This window comes from Oryctolagus cuniculus, chromosome 10, assembly GCF_051225735.1.
Source record: "Oryctolagus cuniculus isolate XC-2025 breed Fujian yellow rabbit chromosome 10, ASM5122573v1, whole genome shotgun sequence".
Lineage (NCBI taxonomy): Eukaryota > Metazoa > Chordata > Mammalia > Lagomorpha > Leporidae > Oryctolagus > Oryctolagus cuniculus.
The window spans coordinates 45479005-45503803 of NC_142876.1; the positions used below are offsets into that span (position 1 = coordinate 45479005).

General features: G+C 42.7%; 1 protein-coding gene and 2 pseudogenes across 3 annotated transcripts in view; all 3 read left to right on the top strand.

The window, feature by feature from the left end:
- The window catches only part of GAREM1 (GRB2 associated regulator of MAPK1 subtype 1), a 246699-nt gene that overhangs the window by 158856 nt on the left and 63044 nt on the right, over window positions 1–24799 (top strand). The gene's annotated exons all lie outside the window — the stretch shown is intronic.
- On the top strand, window positions 604–24338 carry LOC149123756 (large ribosomal subunit protein uL16-like; annotated as a pseudogene).
- Window positions 23845–23971, top strand: LOC127492552 (small nucleolar RNA SNORA70; annotated as a pseudogene).

The window sequence follows — 24799 nt, forward strand, 5'->3', positions numbered from 1 at the left end:
TTTCCCATTTAGCAAGATGAGACATAATAATTGATCATTTATGTTTATAATATGTTTTATGCTTTAACAGTTGAAACATCAGGGACTCATCTCATGCATCTTTTCATGCCCCAGGAGTATGTAAAGCTTTTTCTGGCACCCAAAAAAGCCTGGTGTCTGTCTCCAAGCCTAAGAATGAAGGTACTTGTTAGCATTAATCCTGATACTCAAGAAACTTTCTTTTTTTTACGATTTATTTATTTGAAAGTCAGAATTACACACAGAGAGAGAGAGAGAGAGAGAGAGAGAGAGGTCTTCCATCCAATGGTTCACTCCCCAGTTGGCCGTAACGGGCAGAGCTGTGCTGATCCAGAACCAGGAGCCAGGATCTTCTTCCTGGTCTTCCATGTGGGTGCAGGGGCCCAAGGACTTGGGCTATCTTCTACTGCATTCCCAGGCCATAGCAGACAGCTGAATCGGAAGTGGAGCAGCCAGGTCCTGAACCAGTGCCCATACGGGACACCGGCACTTCAGGCCAAGGTGTTAACCCGCTGCACCAGAGCTCCGGCCTCTCAAGAAACTTTCACACCTGCTACATTTCAGAGAAGCCAGCAGTTGAGGGCCATGTTTCAACAGAACTGCAGCCTGTTCAGTCTAAGTCCAGTTGATGAGTTCCAGAAGAGATCAAATCTAAAAGAAACCATTGGGAATTGGGGTTGGAAAGGAGAGGCAGAACAGTTCTATGAATATAATGCAGAGGTCATAGTAACACCAGTTACCAAGGTGAGTCTTTGTAAGACTCCTCAGGCTAGGATGTGTGGAGGACAGAGCAGAGTGCACACAGGTCTTTGGAGATCTGGTGCTTGGCAAAAACAAGGCAGGGGTTGATCTGAAGACTGCCAGGGACTGGATAAGCTTGGAGTAGGAGGAAACCAGGCACTGGCCCCCTCTGTATTCAGACAGGGGCTTCAGAAGAGCTGGGAGTGGGAGGTGCCTGTGAATATCCTGACCCTCAGTTGTACATCCTGATAGCTCAGATGGATCTAGGTAGTACTAAACATGGCAACCACTGTTTCCTATGAAGTTGCTCTAAGTGCATGTTAGGAAAATGAACATATTTTACACTAAAATATAGTACAATTTGGAATGTATGACTGATTGATATAAGGAACAGGTTTTGTTTCATTTGTTTTTAATTACCTTCCTTTAAAAGTACAGTTGTGGCTTTTCAGAAATCAATTGAAGACTCAATGATGGTGCTTTTTCTCTGCTCGTACTCCTTTCTGTTTGTATCAGTTTTTGCCAACTTCTGGCATTTTCTAAATTGTGTACCTTCTTTTTTTATTATTTAAAGATTTAAATATACTGATTCATGTGTTGATCCTGGACCAGCGCTGTGGAGTATTGGGGTAAGCCTCTGCCTATGATGCCAGTTTGTGTCCCACTTCCAATCCAGCTCCCTGCTGATGGCCTGGGAAAGCAGTGAAAGATGGCCCAAGTGCTTGGACCCCTTTACCCATGTGAGACCTGGATGGAGTTCCAGGCTCCTGGCTTTGGCCCATCCCAATTCCAGCCATTGCGGTCATTTGGGGAGTGGACCAGTGAATGGAAAATCTTTCTGTTTCTCTCTTTCTTTCTTTGTAACTCTTCCTTTCAACTAAGTGAGTAACTCTTTAAAAAAAAAAAAAAAAAGTTGATCCCATCCATAAACATAACTTCACAGACATCTAAAATAACAGTTCACCAAATCCCTGAATACCATGCTGGAGCCAAGTGGACACAAATTGAACAGATCCATAGCCCTTGCCTATGTCATTTGCCTGCTCCATGAAAGCTCTAGAATGCCACAGATCTGTAAAAGGTGGCTTCTTGTAAAGTAATGTTCAGAGTTTAGTCAGCTCATCTCAGAGCTTAAATGTCAAGTGACTTCTTAAAAAAATCTTGTCTGTGAAGAACCCCAGGCCTTTGTTACTTGTACTAGTTAAGGAGCTTTGCTGTGCTTGAGAGGTGCTTAAAGCAGCATGGTTTATTTTGTTTCGTGTTTTTGCATTACCACTCAAAACTAAAGCATGTGTGCCCATACACGGAAATCAAGATTTCATGGTTCTTTTTCATTTTTTGGATGAGAAAGCCAAGACAGGGCAATGTTAGTTTCCATGCCAGTTTGATGACTATTGAGTATTTGAGCATGATTCCTCTCACTTTGAATTGAGCCCTTCCCTGTCTTCCACCCAATCCTCTCCCCACAAACACCTTATCTCTAAAGGAGAGAGATTACACTAATGCATATGAAAATGTTTTCTAGAACTCCCACCTGAGTTTGGGATAAGGGAAATAAAGCGATGTTGCTAGATTGCATGTCTTATTTGATCCCTATGGGTTGTGGGTATTTCAAACTACTTAGAAGTTACAGAAATGTAGGTTTGCAGTCCATTCCCCTCTGGGTCTGCATTCTTTGTTGACTGTGTTTGTAGGTGAAGAAGCATTGAAACTAACGAAACTCCCTCCCTCATTCTCTGCTCACACTGCCCTGTGGCCTTTAAGAAAATGTTTTCACAGTCCTAGAGCCTGCCAGGTTTAGGTCTGGTGGTATGCCTCCTTCCAGTTTGTTTGGTTTGTTAGCTAATGTGTTTTGCATTCAACCAAGGAAGTTCAAAATACTGCCTCTGAGAGGGCCAGCTAGGATGGGCAAGCTATCCAAGTTACAAGTGGCAGACTGGCCGAGTTCTCTGGGTGATGATTGAGCAAACCACCCACTAATTTTAGGCTGGGAGAGTTTGGAGCACAAATTGAGTTTTCAATAGAAAATGATGTCCCACTGAGACGTTCTATAGCTGTTGGAACAATCTCCTGGCTTTCTAGTGCTTGGCAATTTTCAAGGCTCATATCCTTCCTCATTATCGTATTAAGTGTGGTAAAGGTTTTAGTTTTGAAAAATTAACATTCTACCTTAGATCATCTCGATTTCAAAGGTCATGAAAGCATGGCTTGTCCTTCTTTTCTATGACTAATGTGGATGGGAAGCAATAAGCCTCAGCTGCAGTCTCACCCTTAAGTGGATAAGCTGGGTAGTAGCACACAGGACTACACCATTTTCCTGAGTTACTGCTTTCAAGCTAGAATGCCAGGCAGGGAACTATAGTATTCCAAGATGTGTATTAACTGCCTCCACTCACATAATATCATAGCTTATCAAAAACTTTTCCTGTATACATCAGATAGTCTCATGTGTTCTGGTTTGCATGGATAAAGTTTTAAGTTCATTGCCAAAACTCCATTTGGTCTTTCATAAGGAAATGGCACATAGCTCTGTTAGTCTCAGTCTTGACACCTTTTCAGAGTTTCTGGAGATGTAACCAGCCCATTAAAAAATAATACATGTGTTTCCCAGAGATGGATTTTCCAAAAACAATACCAAAATATAATAGATGCATATTTTTACCCTGAATATAGAGGTGCCTATATATGATATGTTATGGTTTTTAACTTTTCCCTAGATTTTCTCATTGGATTTTCATAACAAATCTGTGCAGCATATAGAAGAACTGATGACATTACTGTGTTTTTAAATTTATTTTAAGGTAGAGTTATAGAGAGAGGGAGAGACAGAGAGAGAAAGAGATCTTCCACCAGTTGGTTCACTTCCTGAATGGCCACAACAGCAGGAGCTGGAGCCAAACCAAAGGCAGAGGCTGGGAGCTTCATCCAGGTCTCCCACATAAGTGGCAGGAGCCCAAGTGCTTAGACAATCTGCCAGTGCTTGCCCAGGCACATTAGCAGGGAGCTGAAGCAGAAGGGTAGCAGCTGGGACCTGAACCTGTGCTCATATGGGATGCCAGGGTCGCAGGTGGTGGTTTAACCCACTGCACTATAGTGTTCAAACTGATGACATTGGTTCTATGACTATTTGTGATCCATATTTAATTTTTAGTTTCTGAGAGCTTTTGAATGAGGAATAGGTCAGAACCAGTACAGATTAGGCTTATTGAAACCCATCCTCACTATGTGCTGATTTTCATAATGAAATGAGATACAAACATCTCCATTACTTTTTTTATAGGAGACAGAAGTGTGTGCCACCCAATAGTTGAGTCCCCAGATATGTGCAACAGGACAGGGTGAGGCCAAAACTGGGAGCCAGGAACTCAAACTGGATCTCCCACATGGATGGCAGGGTCTCAAGTACTTGAGCCATCACCAGAGTGCTGCACATCATCAAGAAGCTGAAGTTGTGATTAGACCCAAAATTTGTATCCAGGCATTCAGATATGGGATACAGACATCTCAAGCAGCATTCCAGCCTCTATGCCAATGCCTACCCCATGCCTTGCATATTTTTTGGAAATTGAGATGTATTGATTAGGAAGAAAGTATAAGCCGGTCTTTAAAAAATTCATGGAAAATATATACCATGAAAAAACCAGATATTTTAAAATTTTGCACAAAAATTTTCCACAAACTTCTTTGAAGTACCTGTGTATAACATGAGATAATGAAGATATTTAAATTCAATAAAGTATTTAGAGAACACCAGTATTTGCTAGGCACTTTGATGAGTGCCTTCATATGTACTATTTAGCGTGCAGGCCTTAATTATTGTGTAGTTACCAATGAGGATACTGAGCCTCAGAGAGAATAAATTACCTAGGGAAGGGCACACAGCCAGTAAGTGGGGCTGGATATGTTCTGGGATCTCTCAACTTCATGTCCATTGTTCTCTCTGGCAATGCCGACGCTCACTGCTTCCTGCATGTTCTGTCACTCCTGTGGTTGCCCTGATGCTCCCAGCACTCCCATCCAATCAACCCTTTCTGTGTCATTTGTGAATACCCTCACTTCTCTATTGCTGATTTAGGAGTCCACCCAGAAAGCATTCCCTGAATTGTAATTAGAACTGTCTGGGAAATCATGCATCTAAAGAAGGTATTCTGTTATGCAGTGAGCAGCATCTTGTTGAAGAACCACTGCTTTTCAAACTTCCTTTCACAGAAAGCAGTGGAGTTACTATTAGGTAACAGGTAATCAAGCACTTCTGAGAAATGAGTAGGAGAGATGGATACACGTAGTTCAGATCAGGACAACTGGCTTCATCCGTGATGGGCATTTAAAGAGCCCTGACATAAGTGAGTGTTGCATTTGTGTTGTCCTGAAGGGTTTCACTGACACCTGTTTTCATTTGTTTCCCCTGAACTCCCATGGTGCTAGTTCCCAATGGGGACCCAGGCTCTTCCCTTCAGCAGTAGTAAGTCTCTCATCACTTACAGCGTGGCCATGTGCCTGCAGAATAGTGTGAGTCAAAGCCTTCAACCTCGGTCCTGTTTGAATTCCAAGAAAAGAGGAGGTCGAATTATGTTGCCTATAAGTTTCCTTCCAGCTTTCACATTCTGTGATTCTTTGGAATAGTCACCAAATGGAAGTTCAAAAATGGATTCGGCTTTCACACTGAGAGGAAGAATACCCACAATTGAATAAAAGATTAAAGCTGTGGAGAGGAAATAGTTGTTGTGAGTGAGTTCTTTTATTGAAAATCAGCCTTGAACTACTGGACAGGAAATTAAGTTCTTGCCTGGGTCATTAATCATTGTGCCGATTTGAAAATTGGCAGTGGAGGGAGGTGGCTATATTTGAGGAGGAAGGAAGGAGTGGGCGGAAAGAGCTCTCCTCAAAGCTCCCTCATCTGAGTGGGCATTCACTGGCAAAGGCAGGGTGATGCCAGCCACTCCCGTCTGCCACAGGTGTCTATGATATTTTTGTCATCTCTGCTAATAGTTCCCACACATCTCTACCCAAACCTGTTTCCCATTTCAACGGGAAGAGGGGAATTTGAAAGAGTCATGGGATTTTCACTGAGCAGAGGTAGAGACGTGATAGTCTGATGGGGTCAGATTTCCCTACCTTGATAAAGAGAGAGGTTGGAAGGAAAGAAGGCAATGAGAGTAGGATATCCTTACTTTTGTCATAGTTAACCTTGATAAGAAATTTTAAAAACAGGGGCCTGCGCCATTCTTGGCACAGCAGTAAAGCAGTTGTCTTAAGACGCCAGCATCCCACATGGGCCCAGGTTCATGTCCCGGCTGCCCCACTTCCCATCCAGCTCCCTGCTAATGTGCCTGGGAGAGCAGCACAAGATTGCTTAAGTGTCTGGGCCCCTGCACCCACATGGGAGACCAGGATGAAGCTCCTGGCTCCTCACTTCGACCTGGCCCAGCCATGACTGTTGGGGAGTGAAGCCGCAGACGGAAGATCTCTTTCTCCATCCCTCTATCTCTGTAACTCTGACTTTCAAATAAATGTTTAAAAATGTAAATAGCAAAACATGGGAAATGGGCTTTATTTTGGTTCTGTTTCTGTTCTCCCTGTGTACATGTGGTGTCCCTGGCAGGGCAGCCTTTGGCCCGCATCGGCTCCACCTTTTACCATCTCCTGCTTGTTTCTCTCCCTCTACCCGGGTGGAGCCCCACAAAGGGAAACTGTCTTCTGCCAGGTGAAGTTGGAGCTCTGTGCTTGATCCATCTGTTCGTTAGGCTGGGAAATAAGCAAGGCTTTCCATCGCCCCCACCACCCAGCACTATGGGACTATAGTAGAGTATTGGCACTGCACTATTTATTTTCCCTGTAAGAGGTTTTAGTAAATAAAAATTTGGTGGCAGATTTTCTTTCCATAAAAATAACAATTTTGACATCTCAGGGTGCCGTGCATCTCAGAGCTGTTCCCAGTGAAGTCTAAATATACCTCTGGGCTTGCTCATCACTCATCGGAACCACCTGAGAAATCTAACCCCCTCGGGGTGTGATTGACGAAGCCTCCTGTAAAGCTCTCTCTTCTCTCAGGGATTTTTCAGATGGAAAAGTGGCTAAATTAGGTCGGGAATTGAAATATTTGGCTCAGTTACAGTTTGTGTGGGCCTTGCTCTTCCTCTCTCTGTCTCCTGACACCTGCTTCTTTCCGACTGTAATTTCACAGTGTTCTTCACTGCTCATCGCACAATATGGTCCTCGGCACCCCTGATGCCTCCTGCCCTGAATTGTCCTCAAGTGCACCCAGGGCCAACCTGTGTGCTGATGGCTTTTGTGCTTAGGTGGAGCAGAAGTAGAGCTTTGCTCCCATCTAGTACAGCTGCTTCTGCGTCTACTATTCACACCAGTGATGAGCACCTAGAGATAATTTCCAAAATTGGGGAGAAAACCACACACACACACACACACACACACACACACCAAAAGGGTTCAGTGTCACTGTCAGCCCGGGAAGAGCCTTTGGAGCATTGGAGGATACAGAGGATGATATCTAATGCTATGAGCCACCTCTTCACAAGAAATCACATAGGCTTGCCATACTGGGGACTCTGTTGAGCTGTGAAAAATAAGAGTGGGAATCGGAGAGGGAAAGGGAGGAAGGGTAAGTGCCACTATGTTCCTAAAATGGCATAAAGGAAATATATGAAACTTGTATAACTTAAATAAAGTATATTTTAAAAAGAGTAGGCTCAATTTCCACCTATTAGAATTTGTATTCCTAGCTCAAGAAGTGCTATAAGTTACTCAAGAATTCTTCTGGGGCAGGGGCAGGTATTGGCTTAGCAGTTAAGATGGCTGTCTCCCATATCAAAGTGCCTAGGGTTGGTTCCCAGTTCTAGCTCCTGACTTCAGCTTCCTACAAATGCAGGCCATGGGAGACAGCAGGTGATAGCTCAAGTAATTTGGGTTCCTGCCATCCACATGGGAGACCTGGTTTGAGCTTCTGGATCCCAGGCTGCTCCCAGCATTTGGGTGCTAACCAGCAGATCAGAGCTCCTCTATCCCCTGGAGTGGAGTCTGCTGTGTGTGAATGATTCCTCTCACTATCACTCTCAAATTAAAAATAATTAGGTTTCTTTGAAAGGCAGAGACACTCAGAGAGAGAAAATTGATCCTCCATCCATTGGTCCACTCCACAAATGGCTGCAATAGCTGGGGCTGGGCCAGGCCGAAGCCATGAGCCAGGGGCCTCCTCCTGGTCTCCCACGTGAGTGTAGGGGCCAAAGCACCTGGGTCATCCTCTACTTCCCTCCCAGGCACACCAGCTAGGAGTTGGATCAGAAGTGGAGCAGCCAGGACTCAAACCAGTGCCCATATGGGATGCTGGCACCATGGATAAAGAATTAACCTACTACACCACACCCCTTAAAATAAATATTTAAAAATAAAAATAAAAATTTAAATAACTCTTGCAATTGTGACTTGAGTGCTGAACACGGCAAGGCCTGGTAGAGCTTTGCTCTTCTCAGATGACACCTTGTCCTTGAAACCTGGCTTCTGACGTCATACTGACTTGTCATCATCAGACCATGGTCTCATCCATGTCTGCTCCCTGACCTTCTGCATCACTGGACACTGTGGAAACCGTCTTTGGAACTTGTCCTCCTGCTCTTCATAACATTCTGTTCTCCTGGACTTCCTCCATTTTCTGTGTTCCTTCTCTGTCTTGTTTGGTTCATCCCTGCTATTTGACCTTAAGACTCAGTGCCTATTCTTCCTCTGTCTCCTTGCCTGCCCTTCCTCTTCTTAATAACTCTGTCTCCTCTTTTCCATCCTTCCAGAAAACCCAGTTCTCAAGCTTCCACTGTGCCCTCTTAGAGTCTGACACGTTAATCTTGATTTCTCCCATTCCAAAGTTCAGCAGCCTACTGATCTCAAACTCAGCTTCCCTAAAGAAAAGAATCGTCTCTTCCCTACACTGGACCCTTTTCTGCTATGTTTAGTTTTTCATTATCATTTCTGTTGTTGACTGAGGCTACTGTGTTGGCCACTGACACTTTTTCTCCATTGTACCAGCAGTTTTAATATTTTTTTTTAAAGTTTATTTGAAAGAGTGACAAAAATCTTCCATCCAGTGGTTTACTCCCCATAAGTCTACAACAGCTGGGGCTGGGCCAGGCCAAAGCCAGGAGTGAGGACCTCCATTCGGATCTTCCATATGAGTGACAGTGACCCGAGTACTTGAACCGTCATCTGCTGCCTCCCAGGGTGCTCATTAGCAGGAAGCTGGAGTGGAAGTCAGGTTGAACTCAAACTCAGGCACTGCTGTGCAGGATGCAGGCATTGCCAGCAGTGACTTAACCCACTGTGCCAACACCCACCAGTGCCAGTGTTTTCAGGAAAGTGCCTAGTCAGGCTTCCAGGGCATACATATGAGAGGCCAGCATCAACAGCTTAGAATCGACAGGCTGTGTCTAAGAAGCAGTAAGTGCCAAGCCTTGCACTAAATGCTTTTCTAGATTACTCCACCCAGCCCTCCCCAGCATCCTCGCAGATGGTGAATAGGAGGAACCATACTCCACCCAGGCACAGGAAGGAGCATCACTTTAGCCTCTTCCTCTCTCACCATCACAGGATTGTGTCTGTTAGCATAGAAGAGGTGAATGGATTATAAATTGTCTGGAGGGACAACCCCCTTGCAGAATTTGTTGTTGGGGACTTGAATCCCCTTCCCTTCTCCTCTTCCTCTTTTGGATTGGTAAGGCTTTGTTCTAATGTGCCTTCCTTTGGGATATGCCTTTGGCTCTGCCCAGTGAAAGAGTAAAAAGACAAGACTTGGTGGTGGCTTTCTACTGGGCTTAAAAAAAAAAGGAAGAAAGTATTGTGCTCTCATGAGCTTGGTTCTGAAGTCCTGCAACCAGTACTCATTCATGGAGAGGCACCCTGGGTAACATTCCAAAGATCCAGCCCAACTCCAGTTCTCACAGATGACTGGGAGAAATATACTTTATTCCACTAGTTTTACAGTTAGGATCCAATTAAAATTGGAATAAATGGCAGATAGAAGCAGTCATCGGTTGGGGTAGTTAGCAGTGCATCTCTGGACTTTCTACCTGAGGGATCATAAGTGCATTGTGGCCGATGGACAAGGTGCATATTGGGGGGAGGGTACAAGAGGACTATCTAGGGCAGCAGTTTGTCCCTGTCAGTCATCTGCTCACCACAGCTCAGTAGATTGAGTCCAGATTCCTTCAGTTTTCCCACCTGTCACCTTTGCCCTTCCAACCCATGGCTCTGCCTGAACTCAGATACTCTAACTACCTCCAACTTCGTTCTCATCACTCTTCGTCTTCCACCCTCTCTGCATATCCCAAGCCCCAGCCCACCTCCAGGCCTTCCCTAATTTCCCTGTTTTTTCTCTGTCCTAACAGTACCACTGTGTACTCTCCCTCTTCTAGGTATTGGTGGCAGGTGCTCTAAAAGTGGGGAACAAACCAGCAGTCTCAGTGTCACTTGGGAACTTGTTAGAAATGCAGTCTCAACTGTGTTCCGTGCCTTCTAAATCAGAGAGTCAGTGGATAGTCCAGCAATGTTTTTTCAAGCCTTCCAGAGGGTTCTTATGCACACTAATATTTGAGAACCACTAATTTATACAACTCCTTCAAAATTTAATTGTATTGCTTTCATAATTCATGTATAGCATTTTGACTCCACAATGAGATCTTAAGTCCACTCTTTGGCCAACTGGAACTCACTATGGAAAGCTATTCCAATCGATTTTAACCTCCTTCCATATGACTAATAAATTTCGTCTGGATCTGCTGAGGAATGTATGGTGAATGTAGAGAAATGTTAAATTCTTCACAATCTCGGAAACAAGTTGAGAAGTTCTCATTGGTTCTAGAGAATGCCATATAACATAGGAGGAGCATAACTCCAAAAGTGGTCTTTCTATTTTTTAACATAGAGGATAAATGTTCTTGAGATATTAGATTATTGCTACTGCCAAAATACATGATAGTAGAATTAAACAGGGAAAAACCCTCCATAATTGTCTGTATGACATCAGTTTATTGGAAATGATGAAATGGAAGGAGGAAAGGGGGTTTTCTTGGGTGAGCTTGCTACATCGTGAGGTTTAGGATATATGTGGATCAGAATATATCTTTGGTAGGGGAAGGCCAATGTGGAATTTGTAAGAGGGTGCTGGAAAGACAGTTGTTTTAAGATATAATATTTTAATTTATTGATCAAATGCAATGCTTGGCTGTGAGACATTCAAAAGATTTCCTCTTTACCGCCCCCCCCATTCCTCTTTCCTTTCTGATTAAATAAATTAAAAATACTAGTCTGTTCTTTCCAAAAAACAAAAGTGTGGGGAAAGATCTTATTTTATTCATCCTTATAGTACATTTCCTCCCAGCTTCTCATATGCAACCTTTAAATGTGTTTGTTGTGTTTTTTTTTTTTCCTTTGGATCTGATTTTGCAAAATCATAATGGTTTATATACAACTCTTATCTCTTATTTCTTCAAATTCAACATTTTATTTCTTTTTCTGCATTACCTAGGGATCCACTGTTGTTTCAGAATCTCTTCTTGTGTTCAGGTAGTCTCCTGGGGTGGACAGCAACAATGATGCACCTGTGAACATCCTCATGTGTGCCCCCTGAAGTTCTGTGTGAAGGTTTCTTGGAACTTAGACCCAAGAGTTCACATGATGGGTGCTGTAGGAATATGAACAGCTAGTATGACTGATGGTGCCAGATCACTCTCTAGTATGGTTGCCTGTTACATTCCCCCATAATCCAGTAGGATTCCTCACCTGTATCAGGAATTTACCATTTTACAGTCTTAACAGGTGTGAAATAGTAGCTCTTGATTTGCAGAAGTACTAGCTCTTTTTTTTTTTAAAGATTTATTTATTTGAAAGGCAGAGTTAGAGAGAGAGGTAGAGACAGAGAGGTCTTCATCTGCTGGTTCACTCCCCAAATGGCTGCAACGACTGGGGCTGGGCCAGGCTGAAGCCAGAAGCTTCTTCTGGGTCTCCCACATGGGTGCAGGAGTCCAAGCACTTAGGCCATCCTCTGCTGCTTTCCCATGCACATTAGCAGGGAGCTGGATCAGAAATGACAGCAGCCAGGACTTAAACCGGCATCCATATGGAATGCCGCACTACAGGCCAGGGCTTTAACCCACTGCGCCACGGTGCCAGCCCCAGAAGCAACAGCTCTTGACTGCACATGTTTAAGTTTTGAGCGTCTCTTCATATGCTCACTAACCTGTAGAATAGGCTCCTTACTAAATTACCTGTTTGTGTTCTTTGCCCATAAGTGTGTTGATGGTGGAGTCTTTCTTGGTGAAATCTAGGACTTCACTGAATATTTCCACTGTCAATCACTTTTGGTTTTAAGTTTTGCAAGCATCTTATGTTCTGTCACCTCTCTGTCAACTTTTCCCATAGTGTCCTTCATCAAACAAAAATCCTTCATTTAATGTAGTCATGGTTTTGCCCTATAGTTTTTGGTTGCAAAGCCCTTCCCTGTTCTAGGTGGTATCAGGCAGGAACTAGTTTTAGTTTTTCTCCATATACTGAGCCAGTTTCACAAACACCAAAGGCTGTGGTGATAGCTTTATATTATAAAGAGTATGCCTCCTGTTTCTCTTTTTCTTCGTTCCACAAAAATGTCTTTATGCATTGAAATGACTGGAAACATTGAATAATAAGTAATATCTCAATGACTGGTAAGAATTTTGCACTCATGAAAATGATTTCAACATGGTTTTAACCCAGTATTGGAAAGTTTCAGCTGGACTATGGGTAGGTATCAGAGTATAACTGCTGAAAGAAGCCGTGAGTATTACTTGACATTGCCTGTTCTTCCTGTCTAGTGTTGAACATACTCACCAGCATACATTAAGGTCTCATACTAGTATAACCTAGATGATTCAGTTTATCATCTGTCTAATCATTTCAGATTTAATAATTACTTATAGGATATATAAAGCAAATATAACTACCCTAATCATAAAAATCATATGGAAACATTCAAACCTGTATGTGAAGAAAGAGAAAGAAACACAGAGTTTTCCAAGTATTTTTCTGCCTGGTAATCTCAGAGTGCCTTGGAATAGCCTTAACACTTTTTGCACTGCACTGCCTTGAATAGAGTCATAAATAAATTACATTACTTTGACTAATAGTTAATGAAAAAATATAGTTCTATCCTTATTTTTTTCCTAGTTGGAACACTCACTTTTTTGTTAACTGAATATATAAGGTGCTGGTAGGAACCTTGATAGTAGGGGTCCGACCTTCTTGACTGATTCATATGAAAGATTTTTTTAAAGGATTTTTTTTATTTATTTGACAAGTGTGGGGAGCAACTCAGACTAGACTTAAGTTACTGGAATTAAGACTTATTCTATGCATCTGCTCTCCCACAATATGGCGCTGAGAAGGGAGAAACAGCTTCTACACAGCTGCCTCCAGTTCAACCAATAAACTGTAGGACCTACTCCTGATTGGAGGAGAGCAGCGTACTCGGCGTGTGGGTAGCAGAGTTGGGATTGGTGGAAGAGGACTATAAAGGAGGAGAGAGACAACATGCACCGGGAACATCTAAGGGGAACATCTATCTGAAGGAACACCTGTGCAGCCCCCGAGAGAGCCGGCCGGCGGTGTGCCACTCTCCTGCGGAAGTGGGGAAAGTGGCTAGGGGGAACCGCCCTTCCACGGAGGTGGAAGGGACGGTAGCCAACCCGGGAAGAACCAGCAGCAAACCCGGGGAGGGCCGAGCAGACAGAAGAACAGCGCAGGGTCCTGTGTCGTTCCTCCATGAAGACGGGGAGCGACAGACAAGTAGAGTTATAGACAGAGAGAGAGAGAGAAAGGTCTTCCTTCCGTTGGTTCACTCCCCAAATGGCCGCTACGGCTGGCGCTGTGCCTATCCGAAGCCAGGAACCAGATACTTCCTCCCTGTCTCCCATGTGGGTGCAGGGCCCAAGCACTTGGGCCATCCTTCACTGCCTTCCCGGGCCACAGCAGAGAGCTGGACTGGAAGAGGAGCAACCAGGACTAGAACCCAGCACTCATATGGGATGCCAGTGAAACAGGCAGAGGATTAACCAAGTGAGCCACTGTGCCAGCCCCTCACATGAAAGATTTTATGTTACCTTTTGCCATTGTACCCTAGTCCTTGATGATAGCTTCAGCTGATAAGTACGACCTGTGAGTGTAGCTGGAGATCCAGCTTCATAGTCTGTTAAATTCATTTCTTTAGAAAGCTTGGAAAGCTGGTTAAGGCATATCCTAGAGCTTAGAAAGCACTGAAACCAAACCTGTGTCAAGACTCCTGCTGGACACATGTTCCTCAAAGATGCTCTCTCAACATATATAAAGCTAGGACAGGCATATTTAAGAGAAGGAACATCACCTACACAGTTCATCAGCTCTTCAACAAGACAGAGAAAAGGCCAACTTCCTGCACTAGCAAATGGGGTCTCCTCTTCACACACTCTGCCAAAACGTGGAGTCTGGTCAAAAGGTCTAGATGTTGTGATCATTTGTTCATGTGGTTATTTTTCTTTTGAAGGAAAATGTACCCTGTGTGAACAAAAACTTTTAGATATTCAACGCGGTTTTCTAGTTTTAGATTTTTACATTCAGTAAGTATAAAATCTTAATTTATGTCAAGCATTGTGTTCACATTTTGTGGAAACCAGGTGAGCCATCTTCTAGCAGATGCTGTGCTTCTGATATGTTTTGATAGTTTATATTTGATTTAAGCTTCAGCTCTTATTTTTAATTCTCTTAATTCAGCATGTTGCCCTTCACTGTGCATTTTATGTACATGGTCTCATTTAATCCCTGCAATCCCCATTTTATATGTGAGGAAGCTGAAACCCAGAGAAATGTCCTTGTCCCCACATCACATACCTATTCAGGGGCAAGGCTGAGGTTCAATCCCAGATCTGCCCATTCTAAAGTTAGGCTTTTGTCCACTGCTCACACGACCTCCTATTCCTGTGAGTTAAACTAAGTAGCATCTCACTAAGTGAGGATGTGTTCATATTTACACAAAAGTATTTCAATACCACATTGTGCATTTCCTACCAAAAACACAGACCTATGTGGCCTGTCATAGTGTAGGTGTTACAGTAAAATTGTAAACAAAGCCCTAACTCACCAGCATTCTAGTCATTCTTTCCTAGTCATACATATTAGCTTGTGTCCAGTTTTATGAATTGGAATTCTGTGTGTCTTGATTCTTGTTTGTTTCATTAAATGTTGTAAGTTCTTAAATGCTATCAATTCTAGTATCTCTGTCACTTTAAATGTTTTGATCCTTCTTTTTGAAGAAAGTTTTAAGAAATGACAAACCTTACAAATGAAAAAACTTAGTTCAGTATCAGAACACATCATTGCCAACTCAGTCATTATTGTACTTGTAAATTTCTGCCAGTGATTTCTGTGAATTGGAAGCCTGATGTTACATCAGAATGAGAGCATTTTGCTTTGCAAGGTACCTCTGCTCCCTGACAGTCTCTGCTCTCTAAAAGTACTTTTCCTCTCCAGCCTTGTTTATCCCATCACAAGTCCCTGCCAGAAGCAGCCCTGTTTACATAACTGCCCCTGTCGGCCAGAGTATTTTACTGAACACCATCCTACACTTGCACCACAGCCTGTTTAACATGGAACAGGGTCAAAACCTGAAAGGCACTAGAGAATGCTCAATAAGCTAGAATGGTGCCGAATAAAAGTAGAGGCATTTGGAGGAAAAGGAGGTATTGGAGCAAAAACCGGGGGCATTTTGTCAGCGCAGACTGAATGAAACAAGGGAGAATAGTTCTTTTGTGAGGTGGTGGGAGGGAAAGCCACTCGCTGGTTTGGGAGTAGGACAAAGGTATGTGTTTGCGCGCCTGTTTGAAAGCATGCTCTTTGATTAAACACTTGGCAAAAATGAGGTTGCAGCAGCATGGCTATTTGCTTCTCCATTTTTTAATGAAAAAATTTGGTGAGAAAGAGCAGCTATGTGTAACATAGAGCCTTTTTAATTTGCTGGGGTTTTCATTTCTACCTCAGTGTTGATGGATTCCTAACAAATGTAGGACTCCAGTCTCTGTCATTGTGGTTACAAATATGTTAGAATAATTCTATTTTAAGTGCGAAGCATTTTAATTGAAATTGTCCTTTACCTGAGCAGTGGGTTTAGAAGGCAGCTTGTTTCCTGATCTCTGTCTCTCCCAGGTCTGGAGTCTCTGGCCAGGTAACAGTGAACCACCCTATATAACTTCTGCATTTCTCTCTGCTCTCTTCTTCCCATACACCCGACTACCAGTTGTGTCATTTCTCTACGTCAACTTTAGAATACTTGCTTATGTCTCACATTCTGGAGAGTTTTTTCTAGGGTTCATTTAAGAAGGAGCTAACACCTTCTCCTCAGTATGAAAATCAGAGGAATAGCATGATTACACTCTATTTCATTGATGACAAGTGTGTCTTCATCCCACATACTTGAGCCCTTATCATGTGCCACTTACTGTGTTAAGCCCTTTGTATATGTTTGGGCATTCTGATAACTGATGTGGGGAATTACTGCCTTGTAGAATTCGGAAGCAATCAGAAGTGTAGAACAACTTGACCAAAGTTTCATGGTAGAAGTAAAAGCCAGAATTTGAAATCTAGAAGTGTGTGCACTAATTAGTTTGCAAGATGTGGAAGCAAAATGATACTCAAGGAGTATTTGTCAAATATAAATCTTTAACGAATTGCCTTTCTTTTTTTAATTGAGACTTTAATGTTTAGAGCAATTTTAAGCTCACAGCAAAATTGAGAGTAAGGTACAGAAATTTCCTGATAGCCTCTTCCCCTACTCTTGCACAGCCTTCCCTTCTGTCAGCTTCGCCCAGCAGAGTGATACATTTGTTGCCATTGTTGAACCTACATTGATGCTTCCTTACCATCCAAACCTGATACAGTTTATATCAGAGTTCACTCTTGGTATTCTTCATTCTGTGGGTTTGGACAAATTGGGTTTGGACAAACTTGCACTCACCATTACAATATCACGCAGAGTAATTTCACTGCCTGGAAAACCTCTGTGTTCTACCTCTTCATTCCCTAATCCTCTTTTACCCTCAGCAACCACTAATCATTTTGCTGTTTGCTTATTTTGCCTTTTCCAGAATGTCATGTAATTGGAATCATAAAGTGTGTAGCCTTTAAAGGTTGGCATCTTTCACTTATGCAATTAAGTTTTCTCCATGGCTGGATTGCCTTGCTGTTTGTAGCTCAAAAATTTGGTGAAAATATATCCCTAACCTTTACATAAATGCAATGGAGAACCTGTATAGTATGTTCTTATTTTGAATCTTTGCTAGGTTTCAGTGCAGTAAGCCATGGTGGGTGTTAAAAGCTGGGCTCTCCAGGCCAGTGCTGTGGCGTAATGGCTAAGCCTCTGCCTGCAGCATTATGGGCACCAGTTCAAGCCCCAGCTGCTCCACTTCCGATCCAGCTCTCTGCTACGGCCTGGGAAAACAGTAGAAGATGGCCCAAGTGCTTGGATCCGTGCACCCACATGGGAGACCAGAAGAAGCTCCTGGCTCCTGGCTTCTGGTAGGCCCAAGTCCTGCCGTGGGGCCATTTGGGGAGTGAACCAGTGGATGGAAGACCTTTCTCTCTATCTCTCCCTCTCTCGGTAACACTACTTTTCAGATAAATAAATCTTTAAAAAAAAAAAAAACACCCTGAACACCTGGGCTCTCCTCCCACTCCTGTTCCACAACACTGTGTTTGCTCTACTGAGCACCTTTAAGGAACCATTTGTGTCTCTGTCCATGGCGTTATAATCACTTCAGGTTTGGCACAGAGGTTAAAAATGAAACCTCTTATAATCAAGGCACTTTTTTTTCCTAATGAAAACCAAGCTTGAACAGCTGCTTGTGTTGCTGCCTCTCCTCTGTGGTCCCGCTGGTGTGTGGGAGTTTACTGTTGGGCTGTGGAAAAGGGAGCAGATAAGAAGCCAAGCACAGGGTCATGTTTCAATAGAGCGGTAATGGTGGAAATGTTAGCCTCCCTCACTGTTTTTTCCTCATACTCCCCACATTCTGGATGTGCAGTTTGGCTTTCTTTTTCTTTCTTTTTTTTTTTTTTTTTTTCCTCTCCTTTTTAAAAATTTCCTCCTTAACTAATTCCATAAGGCATGGAAGAGAAGTGTATATCCTAAGAACCAGAGTACTGAAAACCGCTAGGCTTCAGCATGGACTCTGCATGGCATGTCGTCTGCCTCGTTTGTAGTCCATTTTGTCCATTGGCGTTGGTGTGGTCTCCCTGCCCTTTGCTGGGTTGGAATCTGAATGTCTGTGTGATGGATTTTTCTTTTGTTGACTTCTGTGCTCCACCCCTTTTTCACTAGTCTCTGTTTCCATAACTCCCCCTCTCCTCATTCTCTTTTCTCCCTGCTCCGTGTTTTTTTATTCACTTTCGCTTTCCCCTTCACATTTCATAGTATGTGACTTCCAGTTCTCCAAATTAAAGGTTAACTTTTGCCACTCTTAATTTATTTTGCTAAATAGATTATTTTCTATTCCTCCAAAAGGACCCTGCCTCAAATAAAACTGTTTTTTATATATATTTTGGAGCCATGATTTTTTAAATGATTTATTTATCTATTTGAAAGGCAGAGTTAGAGAGAAAGAGAAGGAGACACAGAGAGAGAGAGAGAAAACTTCCATATGCTGGTTCACTCCCTGAATGGATGCGATGGCCAGGACTGAGCCAGGCCAGAGCCAGGAGCTTCTTCTGGGACTCCAACGTGGGTGCAAAGGCCGAAACACTGCAGCCATCCTCTGCTGCTTTCCCAGGCATATTAGCAGGGAGCATGATCTGAAATGGAGTAGCCAGGACTCAGAGCACTGTAGGCCACAGCTTTAACTCACTGTGCCACAGCGCTGGCCACATCGAACCATGTTTGTTTGTTTTTCCCATTTTTGAGGGTATGCTTTTGATCCTTAATAGAAGGAGTTGCTGGAGTGTCAGGCATTGTACAAGGGCACTGAGTTCTCCCTCCACAGATTGGTGTGCATTCGCAGCATTCCTAGTGCCTCCGTGGACCTTCCATGCCTCAGGCACGCTGAGTGCCAGTTAACTGAAGATGTGCTTCATCATCTGACCAGTTGCCAGGATCATTCTCGGGATTACGTGAAATAATCTGGATAGTCCTTCAAACTCTATCAAAAAATGAATTCCTTGCATATATTACTAGTGCATGACTCTTCTTCCTACTTTCTTTTGACTTTTTTTTTTAAGAATAGACTTGGCACAGCCAGCTCCTCACCCTACTGATTTTATCCTAAGAAGGACATTGGTGGAATTTGGATGCAGTATAATAAAGGTGGATTTGGGGTCAGAACACAACTTGCAATCCTGGATTTGCTACCAGTGCACCCTCACCAAAACATCTTCCTTATTAAACTCTGCAGATTTCAGTTTCTTCATCAGTAAAAACTCTGAGACTCCCAGTGCACCTCTGTGGGTTGTTGAATGGGTTCATGTCAAATGACATTAACCGTGTTGCACAGAGTCACCTTGAGATGACTCTTGTCCATAGGTCAGGCTCCTTCTCTTCCATGTGGTCTTTCCAAAACTGACAGAGTCTCTTTCATCAGAAGTTGGTGATCTGCTATGGTGTTCTCTCATCTAATTCTCTGTCAAAGCTAGCATTGAATACATCCTAGCCTTCGGAGTCAGAATGCACCATCCTTTGTAACCTTTTTTCTTTTTTAGGTTGAATACATTTGTCAGACCAGTAGAAGCAGGATGAGCTTGGGTACACCCAGGCAGAGGAGCACTATCAACAGTGTAGGTCTTAAAAGAGCTCTCTTATTATTATGAACTTAGTGGGACTTGGCTCCCCAAGCCCATGCAGATGTTTAAACCCAGGTCTTACCTGAATGGTTAATGGATTAAAGATGAAGACTAATTATGGCCTCTCAGAGGTGGACTTGGTGGGAAATTTTTAGGTCATTGAGGGCTTGCCCTCCAAAGATAGTTCTCAAGAGGGGTTAGTTATATAAGCTGAGTGTGCTTCCTCTGTGTCTCTCTGCTTCCTGGCTCACCATGGTGGCTTCCCCACACCTGTTCCACCACTGCCAGCCTCCACCAGAGGCCAGACTAATGGGCCGCCCCATCCTGACCTGTGAATTCAGCTATAAGCCAGGGTAAAGCTTTCCCTTCCCAAGAAGTTCCTCTCAGCTATTTTAGCTAATGAAAAGGTGACTAATTACTTTGTAGTGTTACACTAAAAGCAGTAAATAGAAGCCTTCCACTTCAGGTCCATGGTTTCAAATTGGAGTAGAATGAAGTGTTCTGGGAGCCTGTACTTCCCACCTGAATTTCTGGAACATTTCTTAATCAGCATTCACACAGTTGCATACAGCATCAACTAGATCATTGATTTTATATGTCCTTAATCGAGCCACACTTATGCCCTACTCTTTCTCAGAAATGCAGAACAATCCTTGGCCGACATGAGATTTTTTTTTTTATCTGAATCAATTGTTTAAAATTGGGTGCATTTACAAAAAAAAAAAAAAAAGGAAAAAAGAGATTTCCTGCTTTTGAGAATCAGTCACATTCTCCACCTTTTTAATCAGTTTTACCAATTTTCAGTAGTTTTCTGATCCCATGAATATTTGAATTTCAGGCTATGAAAAATATATATATTTCTCCTCTTCAAATAAGTTTTTATTAAGTTTCTAATATGGATTCAAACTCTGTAAAAAAAGAAGCAGAAGAGATGATTTCTGCTGTCAGGAATGGACTAAGGATTAACTAAGAAAATGATGCAAAAGCAGTGGGAATCAGTAGGGAACAATTAAGCATTAAATTCTGACAATACATATAATTGTTGCCATGAGCTGAAGTTATCAGGGAAAGATTCCTGGGTGATGTTGGATTTGAGCTGATGCCTCAATTCATACTTTCATTTAATTGCCATTTATGAAGTGCCTACTATGTATCTTGCACAGTATTGGACATTGAGAGTAACCCATACATTCCCTTCCCTATTTTGTTTAAAGTGTTTACTGTTTAGTTTGCGACTGTAGACATGTAAATGAATAAGGACAATAAAATATTACACATACTTGGATAAAAAAAAGTACATAAGATAATAAAATGATTAAATTAGTTCACTCAATACACCTGGAATAAGAACTGGTTTTTTTATTAATAGATATGTGATGAGTAATTATTTTGTAGAGGAGGTTATTAAGTGGTTATTTTCAAAGATGGGCCAAACCTAGCAATAGAGAATAGGTTTCTGGATCTTGAGTTCAATATGAGAAGAGGCATAGTTTCCTCTGGGTGGATCTAGATGTGTTTCCAAGATAATTGAATGGGTGATGAGAGGAAGATGACAGCAGGATCCTGGAGAGTCTGTGTACACATCTCCTATAAACCTGCTCTTCCCCAAATCTACATTGACCCTTCTCCACCCTAGAGTGGGACCTATAGGATTTAGTCAGCGGACTCCCATGCATTTTAATTTCCAATTAGGTTCCTCCAGTGGATAGATAGCCCCCGCAGGAGATGGACAGGAAAAGAGTGAGGTCAAAGTCATTATTCTCTGTTGGCTTCTTTCCTGAAAAGATCACTTGGGGCCAACTGCATCCCCCTCGTCTCAGAGCCACAGTATTTACTCAGCTTTCTTCTTCCAGTAACTGTTCCCTCCTCTTGTTCCCTCAGGCCAGTGGTGGCATTTTCTTTTCTAGTACTATCCCCATGCTATCACTGTGGTTCCCTGAAGCCCACTCCTACCATTACCAGTAATACATCATAAATAAATCCTGTTCAGATTAACCTAAATTGAAATATGATTAGATTCTAGTTTTAAGCAGTGTTGTAAAGGGTGCTTTCCTGAAGTAAAAGTCTAGAGCAAGGTCGCCAGCTAGGAAAGCTGGCAGAAATGATGATGTTGGGAATATGCAATAGCAATGCAGATGGAAAGGAATGAGTTGACACAGGGAATTAAATGTAGTTGGGACTGACAGGAGCAATGAAAGATTAGGGAAAGGAGAGAGTCAAGGTTGGCCACCTGGGTTTCTGGTTCGGCTGGATGCTTAATTCAAGAAGTAAAAAGGTGGCATGGGCGTTGTGAAGCTGCTGCTTGGGTCACACACATCCCATATCTGAGTTCCTGGGATAGAGTCCCATCGCCCCCTCCCAGTCCAGCTTCCTAATAATACACCTGGGAGCCAACAGTGATGGCTCAAGTCTTTGAGTCCTTGCCATCCATGTTAGAGAGCCAGATGGGGTTCCAAGCTCCTGGCCTTGGCCTGGCCCAGCCCCAGCTGTTGTGGGCTGAATCAGTGGATCAAAGATCTCTCTCTCTCTTTCCCTCTCTCTCTCTCTCTCTTCATTTTTCCAATGCATAAACATAAATAAACATTTTTAGAACAAGAATACCAAAAATGATGAGTTTAGTTGTGCATATGTTAATTTTGAGATCATTGCTGGAGAGCCTCTGGAGATGGGTAGCAGATACTGGGTAGATCAAGGGGACATCGGGAGCGATCTGACTTGAGAAGAAGATTGGTGTGTTGTCAGCTTGTCCTTGCAGCCAGGATCATAGATCAGGTACCCCAGGAGAATTGGGAGTGTGAGAAAAGAAGTAGGGTAAGAAAGGAAGATAGTTTTACACAAAAGTTACAAAACCATTGAAAGGTTCCATAGTTTTGCACAGATTGGGAAAAACATGAGCAAAGGCAGAGGAGAAAATGAGTGTTGATTGCACAGATGGTGGGGAAATCTTTGCATAAGCTGAGTGGAACCAGATCAAGGAGGGCCATAAAAGCCCAGGCAGAGGAGCCTGGACTCTCGGTGACGAGAGATTAAGACTACTAGGTTTATTTGTTTGTTCATTTATTCTACAAGCATTTATGGAACACTCACATTGTTGAGTGAGATGGATTTGGTTTAGGGTTTGTTTTTTTTTGTTTGTTTGTTTGTTTTTTTTAAGGTAAATAAGATGATGACGGAAGGATGGAAGGGCAGAGATGGAAATGGGCTTGAAACCTGAAGCAGTAATCTCTTGATAGAGTAATGGGGACCATAACCAGGATAGTAGCAATAAATGCTGAGGGGAAAGAGATTTCAAGAACAGAAAGGGCAACACCTAGGGAAAAATGATCATAGACAGAAAATAAAGGTACTTCCAAGATTCCCATCATTACGTGCTAACAACTATGTTCAAATCTGAAAACTTTCAAGTTTGTATCATGTTTACAACAAATTTGCTTACCGAAAATTCTGATCATCCTAGGTAAGTAACTAGCCAAGTAAATATAATGAAAAATGTAATTTTCCCATTTTCAAAAAATAGGGAAGACATTTGCATGTTATATATAGTAGCTTTATTGGTTAGAAAACACATTGCAGAATGATTCAGTTTTGAATCTGAATAGGTCTAGTTAAGTTCAAGGACAGAGTTTCAGAACTGGAACTAAAGGTTTGACCCTGTGTTTTATAAAATCTTGTATAGAGAAGTAAATACAAATCCCCACTGATGATTTATGATGAAGGTCATTATTTTTTGACTGATGGTTTCTCTTTGTTCTTTGGCTAAGTTCCTGTTCTCTGTGGTTACTTAATGTTTGGAGCCTTTGTGCTGAGACTTGTTCTCTGCCTTTGTTGAGGATTTGTTTCCCCCCAACTCCACTTCCATTTTCTTCTTCCTCACCCCCCAAATCCTAAGTAGGCACATAGGGTATCAGATTGTAGAACAGGGAGTACCATGTCATAGTATTTCAAGTTTGGCTTTTCACTTCTTAAAAAAAAAAAAAGTATTTATTTATTTGAAAGGCAGTTACACAGACAGAGAAGGAGAGAGAAAATCTATTCGCTGGTCCACTCCCCAAATAGCTGCAACTGCCAGGACTGTGCCAAGCTGAAGCCAGGCACTTCGTCTGAGTCTCCCACATAAGCGCAAAGGCCCAAGCATTTAGGCCATCATAACCCTCTGTGCCACAATGCCTGGTCCTGGCTTTTCACTTTTAACACTTTACAATTAGCACAAATTTCAAAGATTCATAATAGAATTCACAGAATATGAAATGTTCATTACTCATGAAAACAATGGCATCCTTTTCCTCATGGAGGCCCAAGGTACAGTGACCTGCCAATAGCAGACTCCTTGGTAGTGCACACAGCCTGTTGCTTGTAGAGGCTGCCCTACGGGACCTTGAAGATAACCCTTTCTAGTCGATCCCTATGTCTCTGACCACGCCAAGCTGTTCCCATCCTAGGCTTAGGTGGGTTTAAGGGGCGCCTTTGGAAACTCCCCAGGGCACAGTGGCCATAGTTCATATTGACCAGCTGACCATGTCCATCCACACCAAGCTGCAGAACAAGGAGCATGTGATTGAGGCCCTCTGGAGTGCCAAAATCAAGTTCCCTGGCCACAGAAGATCTACATCTCAAAGAAGTAGGGCTTTGCTAAATTTAATGCGGATTAATTTGAAGACAGGGTGGCTGAAAAACAGCTCATCCCAGATGGCTGTGAACTCAGACATATTCCCTGTCCTGGTGTCCTGGACAAGTGGTGGGCTGTGCACCCATGAAGCCTTCCACTACTGCCCCCGCTCTTAATTCTGCCACACAATAATTAATAATTATACCCTTTATAATGAGAAAAACAGAAAATCCCAGTGAAATATCACTTTCTACCACTCAGATTGGCAGTGATAATTTGTAAAAATTTGACCACAAACTATTAGGAAAAGCATGAGGAAATGCCATCTGTGGGAGTCTAAGTAGACATCAGCATACACTGCACTTGACAGTATGTATCCAGAACAAAATGCACCTCCCCTTTGACCTGGTTCTGCAGTTAGGCATTTTGCCATGAATGTCCTTGGTTTAAAAGTGTAGTCTTTGGTGCAGGAATATTAACTTCAACATCACTATGGCTGAAAAAGATTAAAATGAATCTGAATGTCCATCCACAAGGGACTGATAAGTTAGTTATGGTATGTGCTTGTGGTGGAATATTATGCAGCTCTTAAGAGTGAGACAGGTTTAC